This window comes from Apis cerana, linkage group LG6 (genome assembly GCF_029169275.1).
Source record: "Apis cerana isolate GH-2021 linkage group LG6, AcerK_1.0, whole genome shotgun sequence".
Lineage (NCBI taxonomy): Eukaryota > Metazoa > Arthropoda > Insecta > Hymenoptera > Apidae > Apis > Apis cerana.
Genome location: NC_083857.1, coordinates 11834899 through 11862439, shown reverse-complemented (window position 1 = coordinate 11862439; position 27541 = coordinate 11834899). Strand labels below are relative to the sequence as shown.

Sequence of the window (27541 nt, the reverse complement as noted above, 5' to 3'; positions counted from 1 at the left end):
AGCGGAGCGCAGGATATGCAGACTCGACGTGTGTTAGAGAATCTACCGCTACCTTTCCGCATATCCTTTCTCCGTGCAGGCAGCGTGCGCGCGTACAGTCCGCGCCGATTTACCGGGGAGGAAAGGCGGCCGCGGCCTATCTTGTAGAGTACCTACCACTCTCGACTCGCGGCCGCTGTACTTATCGCGTTGTTACGCTGCGATGCCAGCACACAGAGAAGGCGTGCACGCGCGCGTGCGCGCTCGAGTGCGCGCTCGTAGTGTCCTAAGCATAAGCCTCGGGGCATTCCTCGACTCGGCCTCGCTTGGCCTGACTCGCCGTGGCGTGGTCTGGCCTGGCGTTGCTTCGATCGTTCGCCACTGTTCCGAAGGCGTACTGCGCTGAGAACATGTTATGAAAAATGTAGACGAAATTATACTTATGGAGATTCGCTTTCGGATTCTTGGAATATTACTTTATGGACTTCGTTGAATTTGTGAATTTTTTTTGGTTTCACCCTTTTCTTATGAAAGATGATATGATTTTATGGACGACACTTTTCTCGCTTCTTTCTCGTTTTTATTTTAAGTATTATCTTCGAGTTTTTACGAATTATTTTTCATCTTGTTTCGATAAAAAATTTTAAAATGCAATAAAGTTGAGTAGCAAAATTAAATTCGTTGGACAAAATTAATAAATTATAACTACATTTATTTGATATAATTGTAATGATCGATTATATGTATAATAATAATAATATGATATTGGGCATTTTTTTTTAATATTTTGATTACCGTACATTTTCCATAATTCTGAGTGTTACTATCCGTAGGCATCATTTTTTATGACGATAGATATATGGAAGGTTCGATCAGCCCGAAGCAGGATACGATTAAACGATAATTGGATCACCGGCGGACAGGAGAATTCGATTTTTTGTCCCTTTCATTTTAATTGGATGCGATATAATAGAAGGTAGGCGCGTGCCAAAACACGTTCGCGAAAATATTCCGCGTTCCGTTGGCAATCGGTCCTGCCGTTCATTGGCTCGCGATCAATCCGCTCAGTCGTGGATGTTCGATGAATTTTCGGCCGAGATTTGATTTTTTATTGGCTGGTTATCACATTATCCCGTTGAAATAGCCATTTTCGAGACCTTGGAAAAAATTGAAACAAGCACAAGAACTGAAAATTTATTTTCATGAACTCTTGTAGACTATTGTATATAGATGAAGATTATATAACGACAGAAGTTTTATATATATATATAATAAAAAAATGTAAAATTTCTCTGAATTATTCTAAAGAAACTAAATCTGATTATTGAAAAAGATAAAATATAAATCTTTAATCAGTTTCTGTTAGTACTGAGAGGAAATAAGAATAAGAGAAATAGGAAAGGAACGATGAATAGGCAATTAACTTTTCCATGTTTACTAAAAATAGTATAAAAATGTTTTTACAGAATGGGCCTGACAAAATATTAGTATCTCTCTTTTAACGAAGTTTTTCATAAATATAAGGGGTTTTCATAAATGTATAATGACGTAAGGAATAATACTTCCTATTTACAATTTTTAAAATTTTCAAACAACTTCTAATTGGAACAAAATTTTTTATTATTTTATACAATTTTTTTACATAAAAATTTATTTTACCTTGTAAAAACGAATTTTTTTCGTCTCCTCGAAAAAAATATTATCTTAAGCTGAATACACTTTTAACATAATATCAGCGAGTCAAAACGGTACATTATACTTAGCCACTAAGAATGCTAAGAAAACACAAAATCCTCTGGCTACGAATTTATGCAAAAGTGAACTACGTTCTTTTTTTTTTATCGACGAACAAAAGAGAAACTTGCAAGTCGAAGACGAAATCAAGGAAATATTCCTCACGAAATATTTGCAACACATTGTTACCCGCATTGCGTGGTTCTTAACATTGACTCTCCTTTCGAGATACGGGAACATTTGCACGGATTGCAGTTGCTCGCGAATGAGCGCCTCGCGGCGGCACCATGGACACGCGGCATTTTTCGATCCAACGGTGCATGCTTCTCGACTTCTCTACTCGGTCATTACGCTATTTACATAAAAGTTGGTGCAATTGTCGGGAACGGTGATTAGCCGGGATTACAGAAATCAGAAATGACGAGGCGCGAGAGGTGGAATGCAGGCGAGAAACTGGGTGATGTTGGGTAGCTGGCCATTACCTGTCTCCACTTTTTTACGTTTATTCTTGGGGATGGCAAGAACAACTGTTCTGGAGATGAGATACAGATTGTCGAGTATCGTTGAAATAGCATTTCAAGTGCAGCAGCAACGGTAGCAGCGATCGTTCTAATTGGAATTCAAAGATCACGCATCGAATGCGTGTATTATTGAAGGTATTTTCGCGATTGACGAGAGGGTACCGATTATGGAAAGAGCCATGGAGGATCAAGGCTAATTTTATCGTGATGTGCGGAAAAAGATACTTCAGAAAGTATGTATGGTTATTATTTTATAACGATCAAACAGCCTTTTCTAATATTTGTGTAAAAGGAAGGAAATGGGGATCTTTTAGATTCAGGAAATGTTGTAAGATTTTGAAATTTGTCTAATAATAAATTTTAAGAAAGTAAATAATCTGAAAATTTATCAAGATGAAATTTTCTATAGAAATAATTGTAAATAAGAATATTCGTGATGACTCAATTTAACCAGGAAATTCCCCTACAGGAATCCGTGATGTAGTAAATAGTTGTTGTGGGATCAGTTTTTGTAATGACAATGCAACAAGACTTTCACTTTTGAAGTGCAACTTTGCGGCGACAACTTCAGGTTTTTGTTGAAGCTCAATTGTTGAAGAACAAGTTTGACATAGCTATTTTAAGTTAATTGATCAATTTATAGAGCAATCACTTTACTTTTTTGAAAAATTCAAATTCCTTATTGTTATTTTCTTGTGTATTCAAAAGAAAAAAAAGAAAAAAGTATAGAAATATTATCCTACTATTCTTAATCTTTGGATCTAATTAGAATTTAATTAAAGATCTAAGAAAAAGATAAAAAAAATCAATAGAAAAGATATTCTGGAAACGAATCAAACAAGTACAAAATTAATACGATCGAAATCTCCAAAACGTAGACAGCAGACATTCATTATCGAGCAATCGTGGTTGCCCAAGAATTTGCGCTTATACCTCTAAGTCGCGTTTGCAACGAGCGAAGAGATTATTATCTGGTAGTCGTTGCCAGCTTGTCCTTGATCGATAAAACTCGTATAATTATCCTGAAACTCGAAGAGATATTCCATTCCGCCAAAAATTCTTGGATTATACATATTTGAAAAATATTTTAAAATTTTTTGAAATATAACAAAATCGACGATGCTGTTTTATAATATTAACTGAAAAAAATATTAACTAAAATCCAACAATATGATTTTTCTCTGTTCTTCATTTCGAGAAATAAGAATAATAATCATAGAATACGAGCAACATTGAATATTGAATAAAGTAAATAATAAAATAAAATAGTACAATGAGAAAGAATAGAATATCTTGTATATTTTAATGGAATTTTTTCATTCGATATGAACATTCTAGCAGAGAATTTACTCTTCCCAGAGCAGAGAATGTATTAAATATAATCATGAGGAGGAGAAGGTGGGTGGTTATGCAGGAGAAGGTCGATTCCTTGTTATTACGTGACACCATTACGCAATGCACGTGGCTGGCGACGATCGAAAACGCTCGATTTCGTCTATCGGCATGGTAACAGAGAGGCCGCGATCCCATGCTGTCGCCGCCACAATTCGCGAGAAATTTGCCTTGGAAACATGCTGGCGAGTGACAGGCAAGCCGCTGCACCACTTTCCAACGATCATTCGTTCGATTATATTCGATCGGAATATTTGTTCATATTACTAGTTTATTACTTCAATCATTGTACAAAATTTTTAAAGATTTTAAAGCATTAAATATATTAGACAAATTTTTAATATAATATACAGACATGCATAGAATTAATTAATAAAAATCAAAAGTAAAGATATCAGATTTAAGAATTGATTATTTTCGTTAAAATAAATAAATAAGATCCAAACTTATATTTCCATTCTTTAAGAACTAACTTTCATCGATTTTTCTAACTCAAACAAAGATATTTAACCTCAAAATTAATAAAGAATCTCAAATCTTTATTTTATTTGCTGACCGTAAAGTAGATAGAAATGTGAGCAAGGAAACAAACGAGGGCGAAAAAGTCGGTATCAATGGAAAGGGTCGCAAAGCGAAAGAGCTAGACAAAGAGATACAGTAAGTAGCGAAGAAAGCTTGGTAAGAGGGGTAGCGACTATCGGGAATACAAGTCGTGAAGCAAGAGGGAGAGGAAATAATAGAAGGAGGGCGCGGCGGTCGGTCACTTGTTGCGATCCTGTTAGTTCACCTCTTCGCAGCCATCTCAACGTCGTATCGTTGTCTTCTTTCATGTTCCCATGGTGTTCGTTCGCGCCACGATGAGACATGCGAGAAACGAAAACGCCGCCAAGCGGCGTCAAGAAGAATGAAATGAGAAAGCTTATTTTGTGTATTTATAAAGTTTTTATAGTGAATAAAAAAACACACATAATAGAGAAATTTTAACTAGAAGACGAATTCTGATTTTGTTGGGAAAAAATGTCTTCAAAAATTATGAATTTAGTTCGTAATTTTACTAAAAATATATCTTAAGATGGACTATTTTTAGAGGTTAGAACAATCAATAAATAATACTAATGATTAATATAATGATATTTAAGGATATGCTATTCTACATTTATTGGTGGTTGATAACAAGCTATAAATTTGTCCTAATCCGCTGTCTCTGGTACACGAGGATGTAATAAATAGACTACAGATGTATATAGAAGCTTGTAAAGGCAATGACGAAAATAAATACATATAGTGCACATTTGTACCATCATTACACTAATAATACATACATCCTATGTTTAAATTCTATTATAAATAATAAATAATACTAGTATATTCTATTATAAATAAAGCTAAAATATTCAGATGCATGTACTCCTAAGTTTTAAAAAATTCATCGAGTCCATTTACATCTGGCTATGGTCCTAACATTCAGGAAGCTACTGTTCCAACGTATATTGCACAAGTTCACCATATGAAGTGTATGTACTCACTATAATCGGTTACCGAGATAGGCTGTAGCAATGGTGTACCGTTACGTTTAGACTTACCTGAAACAAAAAGGAATGTATGCATTAGAAACAGACCTCTATACTGAAAAATCGCGTACCGTTTTACATTCTAGAAAAGAATAAATCAAGATTTTATACAATTTATATTTAGTAAAATAGAACACATGCTTATGCATAAATGTAATAAAATTAAGTTTTTAAATAAACTTGAAAAGTATTGAATAATATTTAGAGACATTTGTATTTGATTCTTACTTTGAATAATTTTGTTTGCATTTATTATGCATTTGTTATTCAACCACTCATGTAATTAAGAAGTCTCATTACGAGTAGCGAAATGGTTAATACGCGTGTCACAGTTAACACGCATACGTACTAATTATAACTGGTGCTTGTTCTTTATCATTCTAAATGAAGACACGAGCAGACCTCGCTATAATAGTATCTGTTTCAAGCAGCTGATAAAGACGTGCCACCTGTCGCTCATCAAGATTATCAATAATCGAAAGGAAAACAATGTTACATCTGAGAGAACGAATCGTTGAGAGAGATTTGTGCGTTGCCAATAGCGAAATTATTTCTGATTGCTATCTATTTAATAGGTAAACGGGAGTTATTTTTAGTATCATCGTAATTGTCTTATCATGTACTTGAAATTTCAAGTTATTGATATCTTATACTTTTTTTATATCGTATAGTTCTTTAAAATATAAGTACAAATTTTTTTAAAATTATTAAAAAAAATTTAGATACGATTTCTACTAATTTCTATTAATAAATATATTATCTACCGTTCTCCTTCCTATATTTTACTGTTTTTATTTAAAAAATTAAAAGAAATTATACAGAAAATTATTTTATTAAATTTTGATATGATATCAAACCATTATTCTATAAACCATTATCCTTGCATCCTAAACGCTACAAGAATTCATCAATGAATTTACTAATAGTCCATTCTCGATCCAATGCCGATCATAAACCTTATCATATACCAGCATCCACGATATTGTTCTCTCTTCAACGTTACCGCCGTTAATTATTAATGGCGAACGTGTAATGTATCTTACAGCGGAGATTCGGCGTTCACTCTATAGTCCGTCAACGTCGTTGCGCATCGAGAACGACCAAACGCGACCAGGCGGCCTCTCATTCTCCGTTCGTCCACACCAACACTCGCGCACACGTATTTATCCAACCAAACGAACGAACGAGCGCGTTTCCCGCTCGCAAAGCTCTCAAGCAGCCGCGAAACTATTGGCCAATCAAATGGCTGTGATCATCGTACACGTGACACAGCCACACGGTCAATACAAACGCGACCTAACATGACTATGAACTATTGACACGACCTGCCAGAGCTTGTATTGACCCAAACAGTGCGCATCCATACGGTTTAAACGGGGACAATAAATTCGCCGCACAGGTTATAGTGGCCTCGCGAGTGGCGCTGTAGTAGTCGGGGATCTAATGTAGGCCGTATAATTATTGCGTAATTAGCAAATTTGAGCACCACGGTTGGATCGATAATCGTAAATTATTGGGATTGGTCAGCCGAAGCTGATGCATTGCTTACGGCGATGCACGCTCTACGCCGACCGCGATATTGTTGCTGGAACCTGTGCGCGCATCTCAGCGCGCATATATCCACGTATTGTACGGTGTTATGGGGACCGCCTTTGTTTCCAGCGTGGAAAATTCGTTAGATAGAAAAATATCCTGTGCTCTTGACAAGAATTTTTTTTTTTCTTTCTCTTTGTTTCTGGTTTGGTTTTATGGAGGTCGAATTGTTGGGAAAATTGAGTTGAAGAGCGATGCGGAGATTGGAACTAGTTTAGCAAGAGTCAGCGATTATATCATCAATTATTATACTAAAACTATTACGGTATGAAGTTAAATTTCAATTATTCGTTTATTTAATAATGAATTAATGGATTAATTTTGTAAAAAATAATTTTTAATTTTTTTTTGTTTCTATGAGATGAGCATTAGTGATTGGATTAAATATATAGATTAAATATATTATATATATATAACTGTAATTTAACAAAAATTGTACGAGTATGATTATAAAATTAAAAGATAAATGTTCCAGAATCTTTAGAATTTCTTAATATTTTATAATCAATATTCAATTTAAAAAATATTTAAAATTAAGAGACAATAGTAAAAGATATATTTACGTTAATATTAATAGCATTATAATTCATACGTGACACGTAGAATATTGAAATCATTAGATAGAAAATATTTGATTTATGTTTAATATACTACAGCAGGTATTTGCCATTCAATCAGTGAGTGTCGAAAGATTTTATTTTCTAAGTTACAAAATAAAATATCTGCAATTGTATTATTCTCGAATAGAAGTCGACGATTTGCTGGTATATAATAGAATTCATAATCATGCATTCTTGAAGAACTATGATTTGTTTCGAAAAATATTCCTGACGTCACGTATACACACTATCTTTATACTATATAAATACTAGGAAAATTGCATTAGTAGTTAAAGTATTGCACAGTTCATTTCTTAGTCACGCATTAGTACATCGAAAGATAATAGAATAGCTGTATAAACACCGAGTGTTTTTTACTTTAAAACTAACGAGAAAAATTATATAAAAACCACCTCGTACCAAGATCTGACTTAATTCGATATTGCCAATCATACGATTCCCCTTTCTTTATTACCGTTATAAAGTGTTACGCACTCCAAGATCAATTATCTTCCATTATACCGCGCCATGACTCTTCTTTCACTCGAAACAAGTCAACAAATACAACCGCAAATAACTAACATTTTCTCTAACATGTTATAATTAAAAAAAATATTTTTAAGAAAATCCTCTTTTTCCACTTCCTCCTTTAAATCCACCCCTTAAAACAACAACGTACAATCAACAACCATTTGAACCCCCTCTTAAAATACAGGTAACAGGTATCACGAATTACCGTGGTATATGCTTTATAAAGGTATCATCATGCTTACGACAATCAATACCTTGATGATTTTATAATGCTCGTAAATGTTTTCACGTACTCATCTCGAAAATCTTAAAACACTTATACAACCTCTACCCTACCCTACGATCCATCTCGTAAAAGTACCTGACTACAAGTAGTGTAATTTACTTCGAGAAAGAAAAAAATCATTTGATTTCAACTCACGGGAATCTAAATAATACCGCGCACTTATCGATTCGCTAAAAACAATTTCTACACTCCTTTTGAACCACATTGATCTTCGACTAAGATAACGCGTCGCGCAACGTCTTCTTACATCGAGCACCGAACGAAACGGAATCGAACAAGAAAAGTAAACAGAAACGGGGGGGAAAAAACGCGAGAAAGAGAGAAGAAGAAATGGGATGGGAAGTGGAGAAGAAGCGGGCAGCGATGGGGAACGCGAAATTATTGTGAAACGAGTCAGTGACACGCGGCGCAACACGCTCGATATCACGCGGCGGGGGTGGATGACGATGTTCTCCGGCAGCGGGGCCGAATTTTTATCGGCCAAACAAGTGAATTCGGGTTTTGCCAATTCGGTGACCACGGATGGCTACGCGGCACGGGGCAATGATTCCGCGTCCAGTTAATATCCATGATCGAAAGGCTGGACGGGATGGCCATCGATGTCCCGAATACATACATACAGAAGAACCTGCTACGTACACAAGCGCAAACGGCGAGATCGTTCCGTAAACGCGAACGAGCGGAGTAGCTCCGCGGATAATAATTATTTTCGTCATTTCCTGGCATTCCACGCGGCGAGCCCATCAATCCGAAAATCGTATAAACCAACTGTCACATTCACGCCCAAATTCAAAACAGGAAAAGGGAGGGGAGAGAATGGGCCGAGGGGTGGGGAGGAGAGGGGAGTGGGATGGTGGTCCTCGACCGCGCGTATCCCCGTGCCTCGTGAAATACCATTTAATCCCCCGTGAAATCCGGTTTAATTTCACCCGGCACAATACACCCGCAGCTTCGTTCGTGTTGAGTGTTTCCTTGGTACATGTTCGCCAATGATCGAAATTACATCTGCAAAGGTTGATCGTCGAAAAGGGAAACAGCCGATTCGTCGATCGTCTTATTATCGTCGATGAAATATATACGATGGAACGTTTGTCAAGGAATTGAAGTATTTCGATCTGACAGTGGAGGAAATGATTTAGGCTTGGAAAAAATTTGGACGTTGGGACCGAGTTTGTTCCGAGACGAAGGATCGGAAAAATAAGTAGTATCTGATATGAATACTTGTGGAGAATGAAATCTGAATGTAAGATATAAACTGATGAATAAATATTGTTTGAGTATTTTTGATAAAATGGAACGTTAAAAAGTTATTAAGTGATTAATACGATACGATGTTATTTGCATAGAATTGAAATGCACATTTGTTATTTTGTACCACCGTTTGAAGATATTTATTCAAACAAATCTTATATACCTCATCATTTATACTCTTTTCAACGAGTGATCTCTAACCTCGAATTTTTTTCATTCCTATTAGAATAGATTTCATAAACATTTTGATGAAATTTTCAAAAATTCTCTCAGAATTTGATCGGTAAATTTATATAAAAATATTAGTATATTGAATATTATAGTATACATATTATTTTATTAGGATTAAAAAGCAAATTAAAATTCTTTTTTAATATTTGAATAAATAATTCAACTTAAATTTTTTATTGAATTGAATCATATCGATTCCAACCAAAAATTATGGTATATATAATAATAAAAACAAAGAAGAAAAATGAAAGACAAGTAAAATTCAGAAAATTTATTCTTTTGAAAGTACTTATTGCAAGATAAAAAGCTATTGAAAAGGGGTCCTTTTGTTAAAGGCAGTCATTGCTTGAGCAGCTTTCGCCCTTTTCATTCTTCTACTTTTCGATAGGCCGACAATTTATCCACACGGGGTTACTATTCGAGCCCCCTGTGTTTGCTTATGCTAACATCCAACAAGCAGTGATATTAAGCCGCGAGCTGGATCCTGTGAATCGAACTGTAGTGGATGCCGGGCTCGGTGGATCGGTCTCTGGGCTTGATATTGGAAATTCACCATGAGAACGTTCTCTGGACATGGCATCTCAACGTGACCACTAAATAGAGATGGACCGGCTACGGTTTTATTTTTGTTTATATCTGTCGATTCTCAATTAAAGGTATGTCAATTAAATGTGACGGGGATAAAAAGGAAAAATATACACGAACGATCTTCATTATTTTCTTGTTCGTTCCTTTGTCATTAATTATTTTTTTACACTTTTTTCACGATTAGAATTATAAAAAAAAATATGATAAGTAATCAGAATCCAGAAATTATTTTGTAAAGCTTAAATAAATAATGATTCTAAAATTAATCATATCCTATTATAAGGAGCATTTATTTTTATTTATTTTTATCTACTTATTCACTAATTAATGAAAATTTGTAACATTAACTGCATGAAAAAATACTAGTTGGTTTCTTACGAAACTGATAATTTTTAAAAAATTATAGCTAAAATTTTATTTTCGTTATCAAATATCTTATTACTTTGACTATAAACTTGTTTTAAACAGGTAAATTTTTATGTGTGCATTTCTTCTTGTAAGTTATTTATGCATAGACTATTCGTGTTTGAGTTGAAGGATACAAGATACGAAATAAAGATACCGGCAATGAGATTCTAAAATTGTAATTATATTCAATGACCGATGCGATTAGGGTAGAAAATCTAGAAATATGATATTTTACAAAGAATTAATGAAATATTATTTAATGAAATAAAATATCAATAAACCAAGAAATTTTTTATATTAATTTAAATTTTTATAAATTCACGATGAATAAATTTATAAGGAAAAAATATAGTAAAATTATTTTTATAAAGAAGAAATCATGAAATAAAAATATTATAAATAATAATAACAATAGAATAATAAATTTTAAGTTATTTTAAGTTATGAATGATCATATAATATTCATAAACATCAAGTAAACATTAAGACTTGAAAAGCGATGATGATTAATTTAATAATCTTGTTTTCAAATGTTTCCAACAAGAGAATCTTAAGTCAAATTCATCCCTTGTTTGACAAGATTCAGTTGTTCACTCAACATCACTTGTAGGTGGTAATTAATGTTATACGTGTAAACTCTGATAATTCGCACCATTGAAGAGCTTCATTTTACAGGGAGAAATAAACACATTACTACTTCCAAATATTTACATAACAAATAGACATAAAAATTCCAAAATCAAGATATTGAATCTTCTAATATGGTGTAGTATTATTATAACAATATACGAAAAGAGACCAAATTTATTTTGAATACCAACGATAAAATTTACTAGTAAAGATTTATAAAGCAAACATGAATACATTCGATGCGTTCGTAAATCGCATTTAAAGAAAACAAGCTTTAATCTGCTTTTCATGTTAATGCGTGACCTCATATCGCAAACGAAGGTGGCGACGACAGTGCACTGCCGCGCGTTTGCAATGGCGCGACAGTATTGCGCACAGCGACGCCACTAGCGCATGTATCGCGTAACAAAGACAGATCAAGTAAACGAATGGACGCGAGGAAGAGAGTTAGACGGAACCACTGGAGTGGAGGAGTAGCAGCAAGTACAGGAGGGAAGAGGGGAAGCGTGGATTTGCGACGTTGCCGGCATGCGCATACTAGTGGCGACAGGTCAATCCCGTGTAATCGTAATCGTAATCGTAATTGTAATTGTATTCGTACTCCGGTTTGTGCTGCAAGAACAAATACGAGGACACAGGATCGTTGAAGGACTTGTAACCAAAGCAGGGGATATAACTTGAAATAGAAACAGAAAGAGATAGAGAAGGAACGAGAAGACGAAGGAAAACGAGAAGGGTGGGGTAAAGTGGGTGCTCACGAAGATTGAGAGAAAGGTAATGGAGGGCAGAGGGTGCTGGTGTGCGGTACGTTACACCTGCACGAATGCAGTTGCCACTATATTGGATCGTGTGGGCGCGGTGGTGTCATCTCTCGGCGATCTCTCGAGTGACCTCCCTTCCCTCTATCTTTCTCTCTCTTCAGACCAGTTCCGCTCTTCTTCGGAGGCACGTCTAACCTAAACTAACCTAACCTCACCGCATTTGCCCCTTCCCTTTTCTTTTCTCATCGGCATACCCACTGTCTACGGTACCACGAACTTCCCCTCTGCATCACGTCCGCCCCACCATCGTTTTACCTAGTGTCCACTTCGCTTACAGTGAGAACTATGGGTGGGGTAGGCATGGGGAAACACAACGTGGTATAGGGAGGAGGTAGAGGGCGAGGATAGAGATACTGCTCCACAACGTTGTCTTGCTTTCCTGCCTCTTCGTTCACGGTCACACCCGCAGTGACACTCAATTAGCGGCAAACAAGCAATTCAATGATTCACTCGAATACAATTACCACTCAAGATATAGAAATGTAACATGACCTTAATGCTATATGAATTTCTCACGTACAATTAATATTTTTGTTGCGAAATTGCAACAAATAAATTCATGAAATATAATTAATTGCTTACGTTATTACAAATATCTACAAATTAATAATTAAATTGGTTTCAATCATTTAATGATGCATATTGTATAATGTAATAATTATACAGTTTTTTACAATAGAACATATATATATATACAATTACAAATTTTATTTTTTTTATATGTCTAAAATTAAAAAATATTCAAAATGCATCTTTAAAAGTTTGTATTTTATAAATATTGATCATCAAATATCATAATTTTATTTATATTAACAAATACAAATTTTAATTAAAACTTTATATAATCATGTCTGCAAAACACGAAGGATCATTATTTAAAAAAATTGCAATACAAATATAAATAATTACATCGTATCTTTATTTCATATATAATTCAAAAAACTCATACGATAGTAATGGTCGACATTTTCGGCGCCGTGAGTTGAGAGCCACTGAGGGTACAGTATCAGACCGGCTCCACCTAGCATAGGGTGAACGGGTCGGAGGCCGTTGGTTCCTCATAGAGTTGCTCTCTTCTTATTATTATTACACGAACGCTCGCGCACCAGCGCACACGGTCAGCGCTCGCACGCACGCATCCGGCGCACGCATGCGCGAGCACCGTGCTTTACCGGGAGGGGAGACTGTATGATCGCCTGGTGGGGATGAAAATACAGCGAAGGGGAAGTAGTCCATCGTGACACGTGGTGGGGTGGAAAACAGGTTGAATCGCGGGCGAGGCATCACGCTGACCGAACCTGCCTAGAGGAAGTGGCAGGGGAAGATATTATAGTTGAGTAGTAGGGGAAAATCACAACGTCGAATAGTGGAGGTGGGGTGAATGTTGCATGAGTGGGGGTACGCGGCAAGTATCGAGGGATGTCTAGGAGGTTGCCGCACTTACTCGTCTTACTGTGGATTACCATTATCATTATTCCTACTTGTCGGGCGCCACTGATAGGTACGTGTCAGGGCGACCGTTATGATCGGGATATTATGTACAAACTCGTCATCAATATTTTTCATATATTTACGCAATTTGTACATCATAATTTTCCTTTATCCTTATTAAAGCATATTTTTCCCGCGTTTTTTTTTTTTTATTTTTTACTAATAAAAATTATTCCTATTTTCTATTTTCTTTTTTTAATTTCCATTGAATAAAGTTTAAAATGTTTCTGTAAATATTTTTATGAATATAAATATGGAGATTTCACTTTGATCAATGTGTTTACTGGAAAGTTCGTCTGCGAGACTACGCAATTGGAAGGAGCACTTCCTTCTTCTGGATTATGTAGTATAACTTTCTTTTGTCTTTTACTCGTTTCCTGAACATTATCATATTATTTTTTATGCATTTATTTTTATTCATTTTATAATTGAAAATTACAAATATAATTATAATTTAAAAAAACTTATATAAATTAAATTTTCTTCAATTACCATTGATTTATAATTACATTTTTTATTAATATCAAACTAGAACAATAATTATTTTTGGTAAAATGTCAATTTCTTTCTCATTTCTGTTTGCATATTATACGATCATGCTCCATAAATATTCATTTGTTGTTTTCTGCACAAAATGTATTATGAATTATCCTTAATGCATTTTCATGAATTTTCATTCATAAGAAAGTACTATTTCTTCTCCTTTAAAAGAATTTCTATTTTCGACAGACGTAATAATCTTCGCGAATATCTCGCCAACGCAAAGGAATATATATTATGATATCCATGCAAAAGGAAGTATAAAAATAACAAATTGAAAGGTAATAAATGCGAATTATGGAAGATAGTTAAAAAATAATGATAAAACTATACTTGATTAGATCGCAAATCTGACATAGCTATCAATTCAATTCTGCATAACATCAAATACTATTAGTTACTGTTCCAAGTTACATCATAGTAGATATATAGATAATTCTTAGGATATGTAGTAGATAAACCAGTTAAGAAAAGCATAGGTTATAATCCTAATTGAAAAATTGTTTCTGACTTGAAATCAATTGAAATTCTTTTATTGATGACGATGAAGAATTGTTTATTTGTTATTGTTTGCTTTCCTTTTTGCATTTGACAATATATATAGTAGTAATTTCTTTGTTTCCTTTATTAAATTCGAAATTATTTTTAAGATTGATTTAATTGGGAAATTTAAAATTTATAATTCTAAAATATTTATAAACATCAAATATTGAATATTATTTCCAAATATTATATAAAATAACGATACAGACAATAATAATATTCATTTTCTCTATATAATGTACTAAGAATTCTTTTGAATTACCCACTTTCCAAAAATATCAACATCATTGAGACTTGTTCCATTCTATTACATCGTGTAAACTCGTAAACACAGTTATTTACGTACGTATAAGCTAGCACGATAGCAAGCAGACATACTTTCCAGAGCTATTATGTACCAGTCACTGGAGAAGAATCTAATGATCAACTCATGAATCAACTCCCATAAATCAACCGAACTCGTTCACAAATAATTCAACAAATGTACGCATAATACGCGAGTGCGCAAAAATCGCCGCCATTAAGCGCGTAGCTGCGCGCGCAGGTCCCGATCACACCCCGTAACGCGCTAAAGGATTTTATTGCCATGGCCTACGCGCGTGCGCGCGGCAACTTGGCGATTTTAAATAAGGATCGTAAGTCAGCCGTCTACCTCGTAAGTCAGAGCGTCGCGTCCCGACGTGCCATTCCGAACAAAGTGGATTTACGCAGTTGGGTTGTATTTATCGACTGGTCCTCAATGGCCACGGCTCGTACCATTAGTATTAGCTGGTAGTCGATTATGCTCTCCGCGTTTCTTTCTTTTTTTCTTGTTGGGGGGACCGTGATAGAGGGAGGACACGGAAAAAGAGAGGAGAAGATATAGAACGTGAGTTTCGCGGCACGAATCTCCACCGATAGGAAGGTTGGATGCCATATTCGTTAAATCATTCTCAGCTCGGTCATATAGAACGAGGCAAATGCAAGCGCGCAATTATCGTCCATTCTGAACGAAACCCATCGTTGAATATCTTTTTCCGTTCATCTCTTTTTCTCTTTGCACTTTCTTTTCTCCCGTTTCACGTTCTCCTTACTCTCGCCTCTGGTGGCGCATATATACCTTCGAGAGACGCTGCTTGCTCGACCTTCGAAGAATTCGTCCTTGAGTCGGCAGACGTAGGTAGGCTGAGTAGCGACTCCGATCGTGCCCTCTGACCGAACGCGTTCGACTAAGCCAGCTTTCAATTAGGTCGAATTAGTGGGCCATCAAATTGTTTAAAACTCTGTTGTTATAAACATATGAACGATGCTCATTTATATGCATTTATAATCAGATTTATATTAATATTATCCATTTCATAACATATTTGAATAACATATTTTATTGATTTAAAAAGGGAGAATTTTTTTTATAATTTTAATTAATTTTATACATTATCTTTATCATAGAATAGATCAGAAATGACGAAATGACTTGAATCGTTACACGATGTTTGTACATTTTCGCATCGGAATAATTCGATACTCTCTTGCGTCAGCAACATAGATTTATTGCTCAATTGCTTAACTAGAGAAACACGAATATTTTGTAAGAATTTAAATATACCTATAATAGTCCAATCTGTTTTATAGACAAACTAGCAATGCTAAACCAACAAGCATGTTGAAATTGTTTTTAATTTTAATTTTATGATAAAGATTCAAATAGATAGAGATTTTTATTATGCATTGATCTTCGAATTTTGTAAATTTGTAATAAAACAAAACTGTCATTTTCGATTAACATCGAATAAAAATATCTTTAAATAATATTCTCGCGCTAATTAACAGTTTTAATATGACCCACTTTTATATAATAATTGCAATACTTGAACACTTATTAGAAAAACGCTTACAAGATGAAAGACATCGAGTTCTACGAAATTCTACGATTGTTTCTATCATCGTAGGCTCTATATAACCGGTCTATATACATAATTAATCTCATCAACTATACAAAAGGAATTTTTAAACACGCAAATAAGAAGATAACCTAAAAATAACCTAATTAATAAACATACCTTAATAAATTTCACTTAAACTGAATTTTTCTAATAATCTATTTCCTACAAAAATTTTCTAAAAAAAAAAAAACTTGTCAGAAAAGTTAAACTCGCTGAAATCCAACGCCATGTCAGTTCAACGGCATATTTTTCTTTTTGTCTTCAACTAATTTACGTAACAATTAACGCGAACAAGGAACCCGGAATTTCAGGCCTCGGCGGCGCACGCACGATATTACTCTTAAACGAGCCGATTAAGAAGCGGGTAAGGAAGAAATTTCGAGTCCGAGGCGAAGTTTGCGTAACAGACGATAAACAGGGTAATGAGATTGACGTAAGGCAGGCGCAGACCGCGAAAGCGGAAGGATTAATAAAGTTAATTGGAGCAGATCGGAGAGAAGTCCCAGCGACAAACGGCACTGCTGGTGCTCTCGTAACGCTTAGATTATCCCTTGTATACGAACCGCGACCTGTCATGTCGAAGTGCATCCGGTGCTCGCCTTAATGGACACGTCGCGCATGCCACGTATGTACGTATAATGCGACGTAATAACGCGACACGATTTTCCATCCGATGGACGATCAGCAGTGTTGCTTGCCTGGACGAGCAACAATCGAATGGTACTCGAGAGCTTTGACTGATCAGGGACGAACATCTTACCTGAACACGTATCTTACCGCGATATACACACATCGCTATTTGTCATCGATACGATCTTTGTCCAAGGTTGAATTTTTTACTTCGTTATTATACATCTTGTAATATTACGTGTAAAGATATCATTGCATAATTGCTTGATCATGGTGGGAAATATTTAAATTTTCCTTATTGAGATGCTATCAACAAAATTGAATCACAGAGGCTTCGAAATTTCAAATTGCAGTGTTAGCTTTATTATACCTTGGTATATGTCAACTTTTTTCAATTTCTAAGCATAGTGAAATTTATGAGATTTAGAAAATCAAGGTCAGAGAAAGAATTGATTAGGTATATATTGTTTCGCCGTCATCAATTTTGAATCTAGCGCAAGAATGTTTCGTTATATACACTTCTCGAAAGTCATGCAATTCTACGAGATATATGTTGTAATATCTATATATATATATAGAATATATATTATACGTGAAATTCAAGATATGCGATCCATTACTTGTAAATTGTGCTCGAAGAATGGACAATCGAAGTTGAAAAAATTGTTGATAAAAAAATTTTGAGGGACAACTTGGTTCGAGTAGTAACAACCGGTTCTATGAAAAGTTTTGTGAAATACTGTCGCTTTTTGATTGCGCGACACTGAAGAATTGCGAGGAATGTATGGAAGTTGTTGGACGAGTTCGAGCGAGCTAGCTTTCTCTATGCTAGAAAAACTCGTGTTTCGTCACTTCAGAGATTAATTAACTTCAAGAAATTGATAGCCAATGTTCGGCAGTACTTATATCAACGAATTTCTCTTGCGCGAGATAACGCGATAAATATGTCCGATCCTATCCTGCGCTTATTTGACTTTAAGCAAAACATTTCAAACGATCATTTCCTATTATTTTTTTCCTTCGATTTCTTATTTATAAATTAAATGTTAAATTATTAGAACGAAAAAAAAAAAATACATTAAGAGAAAAAAAGCAGGACACGTTGAAGTGGTCAGTGTGAAGCGTTCTTTAATAACACGGAAAAGCAAACATCGGATCGATTCTTCGAACGCGTTACGAGCGATCACTGTGTGCAGCCACCTATGTCCACCTAGCTTCTGCACGCGTAGCATTCCACTCGGCCGGTACTTTCGGTGCACACGTGGAATTAACCACCATTAACGCCGGGCCACGGGATTGTCCCTCGTGTCTCTACGATTACCTAGAACGCGGTAAACGCTCGCTGCGTTACCAACAGGTAAAACGTTCCCGCTCGTTTACCGTGCCGAGCCAGCCGGGTACACACGGATAATTGCCACTTAACCGTGGATTGTGTATAAAACGCGATAAGAAAAATAAAAAACGAAACGGTTTAACAAGTCTCGCCGTGAACGACGATGAGTCATTTAAACGGCGGCTCGTGTTCAACGTCGCGTGAATCGTTTCCCCGAAGGGTACACGTTAGGATGTTTTCTAGGGGAAAAATACGGGTGATCCGTGAGCAACGCGGATCAAAAACTTAGATGCATATTTTCTTCCTTTCTGTTTAATTATTTTTTTTTTTTAAGCAGATCTCACATGCGTTTATTTTCTCGAATTAATTTATTCTTAATCTTATCTCTCTATCCGATTATAATGTCTAATTCATACGTCTTGCGACTCTTAAAGAGATCATTACAATTATTTTTTATTAAAATTATTATTGATTGAAATTTTTTTCGAAAAAATTTTAGATATTTATTTATTCAATATGATTATTAGATTGACTGTAATATTCTATTATTGACTGTAATACTGATTTATATGCAAATTTGAAAAGAAGTCTTACAAGTTATTTGCCTATCGTAAAAAAGGTTAGATTGTATTATCGAAGCAAAAACGGCACGTGTCAATAACAATCCATTAAGAAATAAATTGTGCATATTTATAACAATATAATGACTAAACAATATAGATAAACAATGTAGGTAAAAAAATATAATAAATATAAATAAATAAAATCAATAAAAGAATAACATAGTCAATAAAAAAGAAAAAATTAAATTACTTAAAAACGGATTGCAATTTTGATTTTCATATTAATTGTAGTTTATATGGAAATGAAATTCTATAAATAAATCTATGTATTAATAAGTATGCCAATGATGTAAGATTGTTATAAGACGATGATGAAGCACAACGTGAACAAGAATGATATAAAAAAGAAAAGAATCAATTTATATAGTTTATTCTTAGATAATTGATTTTTTAATTATTTCGTTAATGCTATATTTCCTCGTTCATAATTATGTAAAAAAAAGAGACTAATGACGATTATAAAATTTACATTTTTCTATTTATAATTTTCTGTATTCGTATTTGGTGATTTACAAAATCAATTAAATTTGTAAAAAAAAAAAATAACAAACAAATTGATTATGAAACGAAATACAAATATTTATCTATCATTCCATTTTAACTACTTTTACAATTTAAACTCTTCATTTTCCATCAAATTTCTTCAACGATCGACCCTCTCCTAAAAAAAATCATTTAAAATACTATTCCATCCTATCTAATCACTATCTGATCACTATCTAATCAACACCAGTCGTTTAAAATCCGTTACTTAGCTATTTACCGACCAATCTACATCGATTTAATCCTTGGAAAAAATATATTCGCGTTAAAAAACATCGTGTACACAAAATTATCCATTCGTTATATCCACAATTTTCATGGATAAGATCATTTACCTTTTACTTGTCAACCACGACTAATAATCTCGTAAAGACACGCTGTATGGTGGATAGGTTATGAGTGCAGGGAGAAGACCTTTGTGGAAGAGGACGCAGAAGAAAAGGAGGAAGAAAAATAAGAAGAAAGGGGGAAGAGAGACAAAGAGGGAATATGGCAAAGAATTAGAAGAAGAAGAAGAAGAAGAAGAAGTGAAGAAGATGGTGGAAGAAAGAAGAAAGAGAAGAAGAAAGGATCAACAACCTGCGGGCACTCCTCTGCATCGAAGGTGGAATCCTCCTCCAGTGAAACCAATGAACTATACTGACAACGGCAGATCTATCCGCGTCTACGCTACGCGGCGGCATAGAGCTGCGGTGCACGTATCTTCAACCATAGAAAGAGAGAGAAAGAGTGGAAGAGAAAGAGAGAGAGAGAGAGAGAGAGCTTCCATACCTAACGGTCGCAAGAAACTTCGACCATTATTGCGGTGATTGCCTGGTACCTGTTAACGCGTAGCCACGCAGATATTCGCTGGACGCCGAGGATCGCCAAGGTCAATGCCACCGAGACACACCGATGGGGATCGAACCAACTCGAATCCTAGTTATCGGCCACACCCGATTTCTACGAGAGATGCAACGTTGCGAGAGATCGACTGTCCCTATTTCGATTGTTTGTAATAAGTTAAATTTACGAGGAAGAGGCGGGGATTTGAGATTTTTCTGATTTATGAAATAATGAGAATTATAGAAAGTACCAAGTTATTTATTTTGATCGTGAATAATTTTCTCCGGTGGGGAATGGATATTTAGAGGTTAGAATTTAATTTTTTCTTTTTGCTTAAAATGGATCGATAAATGCAATTATTTATTAGGTCACGTTTCTTCATCTAGTAGTAGTATAATATAACTCTTATAGAAGAAATTATTTTTTTATATTAAATTACCTATATAAAATATCCAAGAGAATTCTCAAATATCTTAATTAATATCTATTCGTATTTAATTCATTTCAAAGACGTCATTGAAATGTTTATCTTATTGTATGAAGTTGTTAATCAAGGAAAATTTCTTGCTTGAAAATCATTTTTTTTTTTTAATTTATTCGTCTCGTTAGATGTTACGATCGGCAGTGAACAAGATATGAAAAATTGATAGAAGAAAAAATTGAGAATACGTAATAAATTCTCCGAAGTTTCTATTGCTTGGTCTTTTGCTACTACTAATTAATTTCTAAGAATTAATTCCAAAAAAAAAAAAAAAAAACTAACCCTCGGGAAGCTTTTCAGTAGGTCGAGAACAACAAAAGAAAAATTGCTTTCTTCTTTTTTTTCTTTTTCTTTTTCATAAACGTTAAATTTCTTTCGCGGTTCGCACGAGTCGCACCGCGAAACCGAAGTGTTATTCACCGACTAATATTAGAATCACGGTGTTCACCGTGAAAGTCGGTCCTGCGGAGAACGAGCCTTTGAAGAAATGGAGCAACGCATTTCAACTGGTGGATTGCGTTACCCACAATGCCGCGTATTAATTAACGGTGCAATCTTTCGTCTTTTTATCTGGCCTAGTTTTCGTTACGAACAACACGAAAGATAGATTAAAACAAATAATAGAAATAATGAAATCGCACAAGAGATAATATTTATATAGTGTTTCCTAAGCGTTCTTTGTTTGCTTCTTAATTTCGATCCGATGATATAATGAACGATGTGAATTCTCAATTCGCATATTGTTTTTTTTTTTTTTTTTAGAAAATTATAGACTTGTATTCGACAAAAATTTTTACAATTTTTTTCTATATTCTTAATCTATTTTTTATCTCACTAAACGACTACATAATCGACATAAAATTTGTATAAAATTGTATAAAAATTGCATAAGAACATTTCTCCACTTATCTTCGATTTTCCCTATTTTTAATGCAATATAAAAATTCTTGCTCATTTTCAATTCAATAATAAAAATGGGATGTCCAGAAGCTACGGTCATAATATAAACATACTAAAAAATAATCTCGCAAGGCAGAGATGATAAAACGAGTATAAACCATAAAACTATATGAGAAACATCGAGTTTTCAGGGTATACTCTTTCCACATTTCCATTTAAAATCTAATATAAAAATTGAGAACCCCTGCGAAGGGTGCATAACTTCGCCACGGTATTACACGCTATGCCCGCACGAGTCTGTTATATCCAAGACTTGTCTCCACGGGACTAGCACAGCTGTTTCGTATCTTTCTCTCTCGGTCGTTTAGCCGACTTTCATCCCTTGCCATCAATCTGTTCCCTTCTATTTCATCTCGCTCACCCATCGACCCTTTCTGCGTGTGCACACACAGATTCTGTTCCCCGTATGTCTTCCTCTCTTCCGCTTAGAATAGGAAAATCATAATACGCCCGACTCGAGATGCGTGTTCGACACATAATCTTACGCATAACCGATCTTCGAATTATTCGTTTAAAATAAAAATATTGCCCGGAGAATGTGATTGTCATTCCACGTGCATTACTTCACGTTGAACTTCATGTTGAATATATATATTGTTTGAAATGATCGAGAAGTTTCTAGAGTTTCTGACCTTGAATGAACGATTATGGAATGGAAATACATATATGTATATCTATTTTTAATAAAATAACGTCCTAATATTAATAATTTGAAAATATAATAGTTTAATATATTAATACTAAATTAAATATTTAACTTTTTGGATTAAAAAATTTTTAAGATTCTTTTAAATTTTTCTTATTAATTTGATATGTTTGAATATAAAATTCAAATTTTTAAAATAAAATTTAAATTCAAAGTTAGTTTATTTTAGAAACTATAGAATATGTAGAATTATTTCCTTTCTCACATATATTTTTGTAATTAATTCTCTAAATCTATTTTCAATTTATTACTTACGTTAACTATATAAATAACTTCATTAAGATAATTATTTAATTAATTGTTTGAGTGTATTTTTAATTTATGACGATAAGTATATAAATAACTTCATCAAATAATGAAGTAATAAACCTATATACATAAATATTTCTTATATTTGAATATTTTCATACTTTCATACTTTCATACTTTCAGAAAGTCTCTTTCTAAAAACCGGATGTATACGTATACTATATAATTTCACATCGATTCAGTAAAGCTTCGTGAATGCTTCGCAACACGAAGCCACATCGATTCGATTAAATTTTCTCCATCCTCTTACCGGTATACCTGTTGCTCGCTATAGAATCAATTCATTTATTCCACCCCGCATATACATCTAAAATATTAACAAAAATTCACGCTTTATTCCCTATAAAATATTATTTTTAAAATCATCAAACAATTCTTTTATTTAAATTTCAATTTCAATTTTTAACAAAATTTTTATTATCTTGTCTTTATAATTAAAAATCTTTCCAAATTTTCTTTCATGACTTTTTATTCAGCTTTTGCAAATCTTTATTCTGAGATATTTTATTTTCAAACCATCAAAACTGGTGAGATCCGTGTAATTTTCAAATTCTGTTTTCGAAACGGTAATTTTTCATGCAGACTTCCATAAGAAAAGAAAAAGAATCCCTGTAATGCCAGTTTTACATTACGCGCAGATACGCTCAGGTCTGCTCACCGTAGGATGCGATCTACCTGCGAACGTGTAATTCGCTTAATAGCGTTCTCTCTTTCTGCCACTCCTCCATCTTTTTTCCCTTGCCCCGGCGTGCAGCGCTCCACGCAAGAACTAATTACCTGTTACACACTCCGCAGAGTAGAAAATGTCAGATTCTAATTCCCGCGCGCACGCAGAAACGGAAGCTCGCATGGAAGCCGTATCAAAAAGCTGGACGCGCGCGCCACCTGAGAAACGATTAAATCGTTTGAAAAACATTTAAGCTTCCTATAATAGACGCGTGTGTCGTGCGTCTTTTTCATAAAAAAAGATAATATATATGTTTTTAAAATAATAAATTATTTGTTGGTATTATTTATATTATGTTCTAATCTCATAAATTTATATTTGTGTAAAAATAAAATTAATAAGTAGTAATGGAATAACAAAAACAATCTAATGAAATATAATAATAATTAATATAATTAAAAAAAAAAAATTAAGAAAGTAAGAATAACAAAAGAATAAACGTAATAAAACATAAAATATTTTTAAATTTCAAATATTTATCGTAGGATTTATACAGATACGATTCAAGAAGCTATAAAATAAGAACATAATTGAAATAAAAAATAAAATGAAATTAAAATATAAAATATTCATAAAAAAATTTAAGATATTAAGAAAAAAACATTTAATAAAGAAACAATTTTCAAATTAATTTAAATTACTTTAATAATTTTTAAATAATTTTATTTTTATTAATTCTAATTTTGTTTTATAATAAAACTTATATTTTTCAATTTACTTAAATATACTTGTTAAAATCCCATTAATTTATCTATGAAAAACATTCATATAAATATTTTACGAAGTTGTATTTATTATATCTCTTATTTCTATTTATCATCTATATATTTTTACCACGGATTGAACACCACTGCGCACAGGAAACGTTTGTAGTGTGATTAGTACGGAGAGGCGTGTACTACCTCGATCGCGTACGTTTGCTGTCAGCTGTCGGTGAAGAGGGTCCAAAGCATCAGCGAGCGACCGACGACCTTGCCGACCAGTTGTCTTCGCTCGAATCGACTAATTAATACCGTAACGCTGGCCACGGTATGTCACGGGAATGGCGCTGATAATCTTTGCGCCCGAAACATTTTGCACAGAAGTGAAACGCGCGCATACGAACTCGATGTAACGCGTCGTTTTCGTGGTCCTCTCCCCACTCCTTCTTCCCCATGCTTCGTACACAGTCAACTCTCGACTTACACAAACACAATTACAGCACGGGATTCGGTTAATCGAGTCCATGTAATTTAATCAATGTAATCTAAAGTAATTTCGCTTAATTGCCTTAGTATTTAATTGTTCTTTTAATTTGATTGCGGCAACGATTGAAGAAGTGAAACAACAAGATTTTGACTGAGAGAAAATCGAATGTATTTAAATTTATAATAGTTGGCACTTTATATGATTTTGCACATGCGTCGAAAAACATTTTAATTTTTAAATGAATATTTGAAAATAATCATTTGAGGAATATAATCTTCGTTAACGCATTCTCGATAACGCATTTTCTATAATAATGATACTGACGTGATATCGATCAGATAAATTTTCCTGAATTTTCATGTATGATTTCGTGCTGTATATAACTATATATATTCTATATACCAAAAATAATATATATTATATCGAATAACTATAATATTATAATTTAAATATTATAATAGATAATAAATTTATAAATATAATAATTATATGAAAGATTATAATTGATAATAATGATAATATTTGATAAAAAATTGATAATAATAATGATAACAATAAATTTGATAAACGATTGCACGTATATCATTATACCATTAAACTTCCTTATGATGTTTAATTACTTCCTTTTAAATTTTTTTTTTTACGAAAATTTGTTGAAAAATAAAAAAAAAGTTCAGAAAGTTTCTTCTTCTGTTCATCAATATATTTATACATGGATTTAATAATAATAGCCTAATATCAATGTTTTCTTTTAACGTTGATTTTGACCTTAATCTGACTGCAAGTCATGAACGCTTTATTCCAACGTGATATGAATAACTCACCGAGAGCAAAAGTTTTCTCGAGGCTGCATTCGCGTTATTTTAAATTGCTTATATACAGCGACATTTACGAATTCGTTAAAAATAAGTATAATAAATAAGTTTTTTTTTTCTCGTCTGTCTTTTTGTTCGTGAAATCATCAGGTGTAAATGACAAAGTTATTTACAGGAAAATTACATCATGGAAAAACGATACGAGAGTATCGTTTTTTTAATTAAATCCCGCAAATCGAGCATACAACTATGCGCGTTTTTATCATTCTGCTAATATAACTTACGTTACCGGTTTCATGGGCTATATCGATTACCGAGAAACGTCGCATATCTTTTGCCGACATCGAACCTCCATTTTCTTTGCATTTCTACTTACCTGCCTTGGCAAGTTACGTATCAACTACTAAATATAAACTGAAATGAAATTTTCAATCATGATTTATGTATTACGTGATATTGGATTTATAAATAAATATGTTGTAGACATCATAATTGTATATAGAATATTCAACATACTCGTTAAGAAATTAAAATTGATAATAATATCTTTAAGATATAAAAAAGAGAATATTAGTTAGAATATCAGTTAGAATATTAGGAAAAAAATTGGTTACTTATATTGAATATTTCTCAAATCATAAAGATTCTTTAATAAATAATTTTTTAATTAAAAAAAAAAAAAGATTTAATTCATAACTTAAATATATTTTTTGGTGTCACTGCTTTCCAGTTCTCTAGTGAAAGAATCTTTTGTACTTTCACACAAAGGCTAAGAAAAGTCTAACTAACTAAACTTGAAAACGTAAGTGATACGAGGAGAAAATGTGAAGTGGTTTCAAAGAGGATTTGTGTACATTCCAACATGAATTGTATGCGTATCGTGTAAATAAATCAGTCTTATCTGTAACCCTGAACTCGTGTTTTAAAAACACTAGTGGGATATGATCACTCATACAGAATACAAGGACTACTAAGAATCATAATTTTGTGAGAAGCTTCTTAACATTTCTTGTTAAAATTTTTTTTCATGGAATATAATATTATCTATAATACAATTGAAATTATTATTAATACTTCTGATAAAATATCAAATTATTCAATTAAGCTTAATTGAAATATTGTACGAATGTAATCAAATTAAAATTATAAACTTTATTGTAAAATTTATACTATTCAAGAGAGACAATATTATTAAAAAAAAAAAAAAAGAAAAGAAAAACCAATAATTTCAATGCAATATCGAATATAGAAGCGAATGAAATAGGAAGTGGGAGAGGATTTAGGTATATCAACAGACGAACACCTAATTTCAGTCTGTTTCAAGGATAGCCATGTCTTCATTGACTGTCCGTCACCTTGAATTAGCCGTCTCGACGAGCGACCGACACTGCCGCCGGCTCATTCGCAGGAATGAAAGAGTTCGAAGAAGGGATGAAGAGCGGGAGGGTCTGCGGAGAGAGCAAAACGAAAGGCGAAGAGCATCGAGTGTGTATATCCGTCTGAATCTGTGACGCGACATTCGTGATAACGCGATCGAGGTTTTTCTCAAGTGGAATAATATTTTATTAATCGTAAAAGTTAAGAAAAGGGGAAATTTATAAATTTAGATCTCGATTGGATCAAATTCTACAAATCACACGTTATCGTACGTGTTATAATAATATTTTCTCGAAGAATGGTAATAAAGTAAATAAAACAGATTGTAAAATTGTTAAATGGAAGATTATAATTTACTACTTATAACTTATCATGTATATGAATTACGTAAGA

At 33.6% G+C, this 27541-nt stretch overlaps 1 protein-coding gene and 1 long non-coding RNA gene across 4 annotated transcripts in view; both read right to left on the bottom strand.

Moving 5' to 3' along the window:
• Positions 1–7042, bottom strand: part of LOC107994189 (uncharacterized) — a 38590-nt gene extending 31548 nt beyond the window's left edge. The window contains exons 1-2 of the long non-coding RNA XR_009830209.1: positions 5426–7042; positions 5153–5209 (exon numbers count right to left, since the gene is read on the bottom strand). This is a non-coding gene — a long non-coding RNA (uncharacterized LOC107994189). The remainder of the gene's footprint in view (positions 1–5152; positions 5210–5425) is intronic.
• LOC107994179 (neurogenic protein mastermind) overlaps positions 1–27541 on the bottom strand; it is a 212046-nt gene that overhangs the window by 156337 nt on the left and 28168 nt on the right. The window lies entirely within an intron of this gene.